This window comes from Jaculus jaculus, chromosome 1, assembly GCF_020740685.1.
Source record: "Jaculus jaculus isolate mJacJac1 chromosome 1, mJacJac1.mat.Y.cur, whole genome shotgun sequence".
NCBI classification, from domain to species: domain Eukaryota; kingdom Metazoa; phylum Chordata; class Mammalia; order Rodentia; family Dipodidae; genus Jaculus; species Jaculus jaculus.
In genome coordinates, this window is record NC_059102.1 from 142253751 (window position 1) to 142264755 (window position 11005).

Consider the following 11005-nt stretch of genomic DNA (forward strand, 5'->3'; position numbering starts at 1 on the left):
GGAATGTGTTTCTCTCTGTGAGTGACTGGTCAGGAGAGTCTGAACATGCTTAAAGCTCTACAGGGACTTCTGGAACCTTGATGTGTGGAGGGGGAGGGCTGTACTTGAACTTTCGGGCCCGTGTATAAGCAGGACACTGAGCTGGGATAGAGAAGAATGAACACTTTTGTTACATGTTAGTTATTCAACAAATTTATTGGGCAATGACCTGTGTGCTTGGCCTTATTCAAGATAGTGCAGCTACAACAGTCAAAAGAACAAAGTTACTTCATGGACAAATCAAACAACTAAGTAACATAACATGTCAGTAGTGATAAAAGATGAAAAAGATTCAAACATGCCAGGCTGATGGCACGAGCCTTTAATCCCAGATACTCAGGGGACCAAGGCAGGAGGCCAGCCTGGGTTTCAGAGTGAGTTCTAGACCAGCCTGGGCAATTTAGCAAGACTGTTTCAAAAAATAAAATTCAGGGCTGGAGAGATGGCTTAGCGGTTAAGCGCTTGCCTGTGAAGCCTAAGGACCCCAGTTCGAGGCTCGGTTCCCCAGGTCCCATGTTAGCCAGATGCACAAGGGGGCACACGTGTCTGGAGTTCATTTGCAGAGGCTGGAAGCCCTGGCACGCCCATTCTCTCTCTCCCTCTATCTGTCTTTCTCTCTGTGTCTGTCGCTCTCAAATAAATAAGTAAATAAAAATAAAATAAAATTCAGCCAGGCATGGCAGTGCATGCCTTTAATCCTAGTACCTGGGAGGCAGAGGTAGAAAGTGCTTCCGGAACTACAGTATGACTTCCAGTTCAGCTTGGGTGAGAGTGAGACCCTACCTCAAAAAAAAAAAAAAAAAAAAAAAAAAGAAGCCAGGTGTGGTGGCACATGCCTTTAATCCCAGCACTTGAGAGGCAAAGGAGGGAGGATCATCATGAGTTCAAGGCCACCCTGAGACTACATAGTGAATTCCAGGTCAGCCTGGGCCAGAGTAAAACCCTACCTCAAAAAAAAAAAAAAAAAGAAAGAAAGAAAGAAAGAAAGTGTGTGGTGTTGCACATCTTTAATTGCAGCACTTGGGAGGCAGAGGTAGGAGGATTGCTGTGAGTTCAAGGTTACCCTGAGACTATATAGTGAATTCTAGGTCAGCCTGAGCTACAGTGAGACCCTACCTCAAAACAAAAACAAAAAAAGCCAGGCGTGGTAGTGAACGCTTTTAATCCCAGCACTTGGGAGGCATAGGTAGGAGGATCACTGTGAGTTTGAGGTTAGCCTGAGCTAGAGTGAGACCCTACCTTGAAAAAACAAAACAAAACAAACAAACAAACAAAAACCAAAAACAGAACAAAAGAAATAAAATTCAAATATTATATGGTACGTAAAAAATTCTGAAATATCCTAAATTTAACTATTGTGTCTGATAGTAAAGGGGAGGAGAGGTAGGAAAGGTTATAGCAGTTAACAAACTATAAGCCAATAAGAAAATACTGTTTTTATATTCATGAATGTAATCCCGTGTCTCATATCTTCAGTTAATTATAGGTTCAGTTTAAATAATTTATACCTTTCCCCCACAAATATTCATATTAAAAAAGTTCTAAACTGGGCATGGTGGTACACATGTTTAACCCCAGCACTTGGGAGGCAGAGGTAAGAGGACTGATGTGAATTCAAGGCTAGCCTAAGACTACATAGTGTGTTTCTGGTTAACCTTGGTTAGAGTGAGACCCTACCTTGGGAAAAAAAAAAGTACTGAGGAGATTGCTTAGTGGGGAAGAGCACATACTACACTAATATGAGGACCTGAGTTCAATCTCCAACACCCACGTTAAAAAAAAAAAAAATGGATCTGTCAGGCATGGTGGCGCACGCCTTTAATCCCAGCACTCAGGAGGCAGAGGAAGGAGGATCGCCATGAGTTCGAGGCCACCCTGAGACTACATAGTGAGTTCCAGGTCAGCCTGGGATAGAGAAGCCAAAAAAAAAAAAAAAAAAAAATTGGGTGTGACCATGCACACTTGTAACACCAGTGCTGAGGGCTGAGGAGGCAGAAGTAATAAAAAGTAGTCTTGGGCTGGAAAGATGGCTTAGTAGTTAAGGCACTTGCCTACAAAGCCTAAGAACTCATGTTTGAATCACCAGATCCCTCGTAGCCAGACACAGTGATGCAAGCATGCAATGTTGCACATGTGCACAAGGTGGTGTACATATCTGGAGTTCATTCACAGTGGCTGAAGGCCCTGGGGTGCCATTCTCTCTCTTTTTCTCTGCCTTCCTCTCTCTCTGAAAATAATTTTTTTAATTCTTTATTTTTATTTATGTATCTATAATCAATAACTTCCATGACTGTAAACAACATCCCATGGTAATTCCCTCCCCCCTCCTTCCCCTTTGAACCTCCACTCTCCATCATATCCCCTCCTTCTCTCAATCAGTCTCTCTTTTATTTTGACATCATCATCTTTTCTTCGTATTATGATGGTCTTGTATGGGTAGTGTCAGGCACTATGAGGTCATGGCCATTTTGTGTCTGGAGGAGCATGTTATAAGGAGTCCTACCCTTCCTTTGGCTCTTAACATTCTTTCCACCACCTCTTCCGCAATGGACCCTGAGCCTTGGAAGGTATGATAGAGATATTTCAGTGCTGAGCACTCCTGTCACTTCTCAGAACCATGATGCCTTCTGAAGGTCAATGCCCATCTGAAAAAGAGGAAGTTCTCTAATGAAAAAGTGAGAGTAGCATTAATATATGGCTATGAACATTAACAGAAGTGCTTACTGGGCAGTTTGATGAGCATAGTATATACATTTAGCCGGACAGCAGCAGACTTTACAATCCTAGGGCTCATGACTACCCCTGTTGTAGGTTTTCAGTATCAAGGATGAAGCTCTGGGGTAGATCTACCTTTTCACTTGCTGGTTTATGATATTTGGCTATTTGTTTGTTTGTTTTGTTTTGTTTTAGGGATTAAACCCAGGGTCTTGAACATGCCAGGCAAGCACCCTGCCACGAGGTACACCTCAAGCCTTAACTTTGTACTTAGTGAACATTTTGAAAGTGTTTTAGGAAGAACTCTCCGTCCAAGCCTCTGCTTATCGATGGCAGACCTAGCTTGTACTGTCTGCCTTCCAAAGCCCTGTGAGCATTCCTCCCTCCTTACAGTATGACCCAGGGGCTCTGGATGTCTGGGCTGGAAGTCATTTGACTGTATTCTGCACAGATTCTGGGGACAGCAATAATAAGACTATCAACCCCACAGCTTCATTTCTTCCTATGACGTTTTCACAGTGCAACCACCTTCAACTGCCACCTTTAAATCCAGGTATTTGGGTTCCATATGAGAGTCAGGCCCTCAAAGGAAGACAGGCCTCTGTACTTAGATCATACCAGATGAGCCCAGATCTCCTCTCCAGAGTACTTGCAGGTCCAGCTCACTTCACAGTGAAGACCTGATCAAACTGTGAAGGTCAAGCAGAGAATGGCCAACTCAGGCTGGGGGCTGCGTGCTGCGGCGGGGAGGGAAGTCCGAGACAAAAGAGCCTATGCCACTGCCACCGTCCGGGCCGCGGTCACCCAGGGACTTTGAGTATGTCGGGGATTGCCCTCAGCAAACTGGCCCAGGAGAGGAAAGTGTGGAGGAAAGACCACCCCTTTGGATTTGTGGCTGTCCCAACAAAGAATCCTGACAGCACCGTGAACCTGATGACCTGGGAGTGTGCCGTCCCAGGAAAGAAGGGACTCCATGGGAAGGAGGCTTGTTGAAGCTGCAAATGCTTTTCAAACAGGACTATCCGTCCTCACCACCGAAATGTAAATTTGAGCCGCCACTATTTCACCCCAAACGTGTACCCTTTGGGCACAGTGTGCCTGTCCATCCTGGAGGAAGATCAGGACTGGAGGCCAGCCATCACAATCAAGCAGATCGTATTAGGAATACAGGAACTTCTAAATGAACCAAAGATCCAAGACCCAGCTCAGGCAGAGGCCTACACAATCTACTGCCAAAACAGAGTGGAATATGAAAAAAGGGTTCGAGCACAAGCGAAGAAGTTGGCCCCCTCATGAGCAGCAGCCCTGAGGCTCCATGACCAGGCAGGGACTGGCCTGGCAAGAACTTGTTTACAACCTTTTGCAGATGTAAGTTGCTCTGTATGGTTACTAGTTGCCGGGAGGGCTGGGCAGGTGCCTTTTTCCATTCCCGCCACTGGCATACAGTTCTCGATTTGCTGAATGCCCCAGTTTTTCATACAGGGTCTCTTCCTTTGGTCTTTTGTATTTTTGATTGTTACGTAAAACTTGCTTTTATTTTAATGTTGATGTCAGTATTTTGACTGCTGTAAAATGATAAATTTTTGTACTTGGGCAAGCCCCTAGGAGCTAGTTCCTTCTCGGATGCAGGCATGCTTCACATGGTTGAGAGCTCTCTGGCCTCCAGCTGGCTGTGACAGAACCACAGTCCTTCCTCCCCGTCCTCGTCCTCCTCCACCTCGGCTCTTGCTTATGAGCCTCAGATCCAGAGTCAGCCAGTGGCTCCATACTGCACCGCTTCCTTTGTGTTCCTGTGGCGCTTTGTCTGTGTTGCTGTTTAGAGTAAATAAACTATATGTGTGTGTGTGTGTTTTGAGGTAGGAATTCACTATGTTGTGTCAGGGTAGCCTTGAACTCACAGTGATCCTCCTACCTCTGCCTCCCAAACGCTGGGATTAAAGGTGTGTGCCACCACCTTTCATGTATATATGAAGAATGGCATATATATATATATATATATATATATATATATATATATATACACACACACACATATATGAAGAATGGCCAACTCAGCTAACAAAAAGCCAAGAGCCAGGATTATATTTATAGAAAGGCTGAGTTGGAGGTACTAGCAGTATTAGGCTGAGAGGATGAGAGGTGAGGGGCTTGGAGAGGTATGCATGGTCTATTTTGTCTTCTAATTGTCTTTTTCATCCTTTATTCAAAAGTACTCAGTAAAGGCTATGCATGTAGCTCAGTGATAGAGAGTACTTGCCTACATGTACCAAAGACCTGGATTTGATCTCCACTTCCACAAACTAAAACAAAGTAAAAGTCATAAGCATCCACTGCATGCTGGACTGGCACTATCCAATCCTATAGTTTAAATTTAAGGTTAAACTATTGAAGATGAATAAAATATAAAATTCAGTTCTTTGGTTGCACTATATACATTTCAAGCACCCAGTAGCTAGCTGTATTGGCTACTATCTTTTTTTTTTTTTTTTTTTTTTTTTTTTGAGGGAGGGTCTCGCTCTAGCCCAGGCTGACCTGGAATTCACTATGTAGTCTCAGGGTGGCCTTGAACTCATGACAATCCTCCTACCTCTGCCTCCCAAGTGCTAGTGCTGGGAGTAAAGGCGCGCACCACCGTGCCCGGCTTTGGCTACTGTCTTATACCGTGTAGAAATGGAACATTTCATCATTAAAGAAATCCTCTTGTAAACCAGTCATGGTGGCACATGCCTTTACTCCCAGCACGCAGGAGAAGGTCGAAGTAGGAGTATCACCATGAGTTTGAGGCCAGCCTGAGACTGCAGAATGAGTGCCAGGTCAGCCTGGGCTACAATGAGACCTACCTCAAAAAAAAAAACAAGAAAGAAAGAAAGTCCTTTTACAGTGCTATGACAGACTCGGTGTTAGATACCAGCCATGCAAGTATATTAAGACTCACTTCCTTTGTGGAGCTCCCAGTAGAGAGAGAGAGGGAAGAAAAAAAAACCCTATGCTGAGGAATGTGCGGGGGATTTGGAAGTTCAGAAGTATGACTAAGACAGTGTGGAGGAGAACAGGAGTAATTCAGGAAGACTTTGGAGTAGAGAGGGGGGTGACCTCTAAGCTGAGGATACATAGTCAAAGATAAGGGATTGTAAAGATGGTGTGCAAAGATTCCCAGGTGGTGGCACACACCTTTAATCCCAGCGTTTGGGAGGCAGAGGTAGGAGGATCACTGTGAGTTCAAGGCTACCCTGACACAACATAGTGAATTCCTACCTCAAAACCCTATCTCAAAAAACAAACAAAAAGACTCCTTGGTGACAGCTAGCACAGTAGGTCAGGAAGCTGTACGTAGCTTGTATCATTGAAGCACACTGTGTGTGAGAGCAGAAGATGAGGCATATATACATATAATCAATTATACATATCAATAATATATATATAAAGCCTTAGTACAAATCAATTATATACATACACATATATCAATTATATATACATAGATATTTCAAACCTTAAAGACCTGATGAAGGAATTCATACTTCATCTTGGAATCAGTTATCTGTTGGTCATAACAAGCCATCTGTAGCAATTGTTTTCTTGTTGCTGGGACAAAATAGTCCACCTGAAACAGCTTATGAAAGGAAAGAGTTTATTCTGGCTTACAGTTTTGCAAGGAAGTGTCATCATGGTGGGGAAAGCATGGAGGAGCAAATAGGCAGGTATCACATTTCCACAGCAGCAGGGAGGAAGTAGAAAGAGTGACTCTGTGTGTACCATGTGGGACTAGTCTATAATATTCCAAGGCTTACCACGTGACACACCTCCTTCAATAAGGCTCCACTTCCCACAGGCTCCACCAACTTCACAAATAGCACCACCAGCTGGGGATTAAGTATGAGGCTTAGTCACAAACACATGAGGCTATAGGGGACATTTTACATTCAAACTAGCACATCACCCCAAAGCTTTGCTGGGAGAGGTGACTCAATGAGTAAGAACACTTGCCTAAGCCTAAGCTGAGTTCAATCCCCAGCACCCATATACAATACCAGACCCACTGGGGAAGAGAGAGGACTATCACTGAGGCTCACTGGTTAAACAATCTAACTGAAAAATGATAGCTCCAGGATCAGTGAGAGACTCCATCCATTTCAAAGAAATAAAGCACCCAGTGCCCTCCTCTTGCCTCTGGCCTCCACACATGTGCTCACAGGGGACATGCATTTGTACAACATGTGCATACACCACATACACATATTACACACACGCACACAAGAGAGAGACCAAGCCTTATAGACCTGATGAAGGAAGTTGGATTCTACCTTGCACATCAGTTATCTGTTTGGGCATAACAAACCACTCCAAACCTTCGTGGCTTAAAATGATGACTCCTTATTTGCCCATAATCCTGAGGGTGGCAAATTAGGTTGGGCTCTTCTGAGTTGCTTTTCTGATGGCTGTTCTTGAAGCTGCAGCCATCTAATGGCTGGATGAAAGGCTGGAGAGTGTAAAAGAGTCTCACTTACATGGCTATCACTTGTTGGGTGGACTATGTCTCTCAGAAGGGTTAACTTGGTCTCTCTCCTCTGATGACAGTAGTCCAAGAAGATAAGAGCAGACCCTCCAGACACAAAATGGCCTGGATATCCATGACCTCATAGTGCCTGACACTACCTACACAAGACCATCATAAGAGGAGGAAAAGACCATGACATCAAAATAAAAGACTGATTGAGATGGGGAGGGGATATGATGGAGAATGGAATTTCAAAGGGAAAAGTGGGGGCGGGAGGGAGGGTATTACCATGGAATACTTTTTTTTTTTTAATATTTTTTATTTATTTATTTGAGAGCAACAGACACAGAGAGAAAGACAGATAGAGGGACAGAGAGAGAATGGGCGCGCCAGGGCTTCCAGCCTCTGCAAACGAACTCCAGACGCGTGCGCCCCCTTGTGCATCTGGCTAACGTGGGACCTGGGGAACCGAGCCTCGAACCGGGGTCCTTAGGCTTCACAGGCAAGCGCTTAACCACTAAACCATCTCTCCAGCCCTACCATGGAATACTTTTTATAATCATGGGAAATGTTAATAAAAATTGAGAAAAAAAAAAGAACAGAACTTTTTAATCCTTTTGAGGGTTAAACTTGGGAGTTCCACAGTGTCCCTTCTACTACACTCTGCTGGGCAAAATAAGTTAAAGGCCAGCCCTACTGGAAGAAACCACAAAGAATTTGTGGTAATTCTCAACCTATCATAATATGGATGATTTTGGCATTAGCCCTACGGAGATGACTAGAGAGAAATGGATAGGTTTTTGTTTTTAGGACACAGAGGAGGCAGAATTGAGAAACTTGCAAGAAGGGCAATTCTTCTTTTTCTTTTCTTTTCTTTCTTTCTTTTTTTTTTGAGGTAGGGTCTCACTCTAGCCCAGGCTGACATGGAACTCACTCTGTAATACCAGGTAGGGCCTTGAACTCAAGGTGATCCTCCTACCTCTACCCCCAGAGTGCTGGGATTAAAGGCGTGTGCCACCTCACCCCGCTTGGGAGGGCAGTTTTCAAACAGAAGAGAGGGTGAAGTTTCAAATAACTTCTAGATCTTTGGCATGACTGATTGATAGATAATAGTGCCTAGCATTTAGAGAGAAAAAAATTAGAGGAAGAACAGGTTTGGGGGAAGATGGTGTTTCTAGTGTGAGTCATGCCAAAGATGAGGTATCTTTTAGACAGCCAAGTAGAGATGAGCAGGGGGTAGGTGGATATACAGGTGTGGCTCCAGGAGGGATCTGGCTACAGATACCAGTGTGGGAGCATCAGGTGCTGGAAGCCCAAGACATCTCTCAAGGGAGCTGCATCCACACAGCAGGAGCCTGACAAGAATCTAATAACTCAGCTTGTAGATGTACCTGAGCCCAGTCCAGTGCCACCATTATAAAGCAGCAAGGCTATCCTGCGTGTGGAGAAAAGGAATTAAATATTCAGGGCTAGGTTTCAACTCTGAACTAAGACCAGTCTTGCAAGTTGCTTAGGGGTAGAGCCCATTTCTTGCCAGGAAAAAATATCTCCCAACAATAGGCTAATCGCTCAGAAAGTATTGAATGTATCATCAACAGAATGAATCATCATTAGCAACGGCTAGGGGTGTTCAACCAAGGATTCTGCACAAGTGATTTCTTTCCTGGACTGAGAGATATACCCAACAGCCAGTGCTGATAGTCTGTGAGGGCAAACTCTTCTGATCCCACCTATTCTGCATAGACATCAACATTCAGAAACACCTCAAGTCTTCACTGAACGGTGGTTCCTCCGAGACATCTGTTCACTGCAGGGACATCAGTCACTAGAGAGTAAAAGAAATGTTGGTTTAGAGCCAGGCAAGGTGTGTCCACTGGTACAGTAGTGGCATGTTTGCTATGAGGATAACCAACTGCTCTCTGATTAAAATGCAACCCTCTCCATGAGGGAATTCATGCCTGGTACTGAAAACCCAGTCAAAAGCCTATGGCTGGGGAGTTCATAGGCCTTAGAGGGGAAGCTACTAAATGTATACATTGTTTGGCTAAATGGACATGTATCCATGAAATTACCCTCTAAATATTTACATTTATACCCATAAATTAGTGCTGCTCTCACCGTTGGGAGGGGTGGGGTGGTTTTGAGATAGGGTCTCACTCTATCCCAGGCTGACCTGGAATTCACTATGTAGTCTCAAGCTGGCCTTGAATCCAAAGTGATCCTCTTACCTCTTCCTCTTAAGTGCTGGGATTAAAGGAATGCATCACAATGCTCATTCTGCTCTCACTTAAAAAAAAAAAATTTATTTATTTGCAAGCAGAGAGAGAGAGAGAAGAGACAGAGAAGAGAGACAGACACAGAAAGAATGGGCATGCCAGGGCCTATAGCCACTGCAAATGAACTCCAGACACATGGGCCCCTTGTGCAACTGGCTTCTGTGGGTCCTGGGAAATCGAACCTAGGTCCTTTGGCTTTGTAGGCAAATGCCTTAACCACTAAGCCATCTCTTCAACTCTGCTCTCACTTTTGTTGACTACAAGAGTGACTGAAAACTTGTCAAAGTGCTGAGAAGTGACAACTGACACCCCCTCTAAGCCTCTGAGAACACTGCAGAAAAGGTGATGGAAATTATGTAAGAGCCAAAGGGTGGAAAGGAGTGCTTTGAAATGCTGGCAGGAGGTGGTTGTTGTATGCACGACCTCAATGTGGACCTTCATGATTTTGGGCCCATCAACATGTCATCATGGATGATGGAGGAGGGGAAGAAAATGACAACAAAATAGAAGAAGGACTAGTTGGAAGGGAGTTCAGTGGAAGAAGTGGAGATGGGAACAAAAGAAAATAATAGATTGTGATCAAAATACATTATGTCCATGTATGAAAATTCAATTTAAAATGTTGGTTAGAGCCAGGCGTGGTGGTGCACACCTTTAATCCCAGCACTTGGGAAGCAGAGGTAGGAGAATTGCTGTGAATTTGAGGCCAGCCTGAGACTACATTGTGATTTCCAAAGCAGCTTGGGCTAGAGTAAGACTCTACCTGGAAAACAAAACAAAAAATGTTGGTTAGGAACCCATTCCTTCATTCAAGAAACATTCAAAAAGACCCATGCTGTGCGTTAAGAATACAGAGATCAGACTCGGTCTGCTAACGCAAAAAAAAACCTCTGTTGTAGCTGCTGTTAGTTTCTTTAGCTGTCTTCATACTTGGATCTCAAGAAGTTACTGAGGGGTCTTCTTGCTGTAATGCTAGGCTGTTGGGCTGTCACTATTTGATAAAAGAACGAATGGAAGGTGTTCAGGTTGGCAGCAAATATACCAGAGTTGGAACCATACAGAGATTTGCACAGGATGACACACAAATTTGTTCCATAATTTTGAAACCCATTACTTTGCATGCTAACACTACACACACACACACACACACACACACACACACAGTCACCTGTAATAAAGGAATGGAGTAGGGTGCTCGGGAAGTCTAAAGGGGGGCATCTATAACTGGAATGAAAACATCAAAGGAATTTTCTGGGCGAATACTAACTACAGAGATGGCACTACTAAGGTGCTCTCTCCGTGGCCACTACAGAGATAACCGCTGTCCTTGGAGTAGACTTTGGCAGCGTGGCCCGGTACAAGCGTCCGGTCCTCGGGACCTCATCGACAGCAAGGCGGGAACCTCTCTGGCTCGGTCCCGGGAGACTTCCGGAAGGCGGAACCCGGGCTCCGAGGCGCGGGGGACGCCGGAGCTCTTTGC

At 44.5% G+C, this 11005-nt stretch overlaps 1 pseudogene; it reads left to right on the top strand.

The window, feature by feature from the left end:
* Nucleotides 1–3570: 3570 nt before the first annotated feature.
* LOC101600553 lies at nucleotides 3571–4050 on the top strand (annotated as a pseudogene).
* The last annotated feature ends 6955 nt before the right edge of the window (nucleotides 4051–11005 follow it).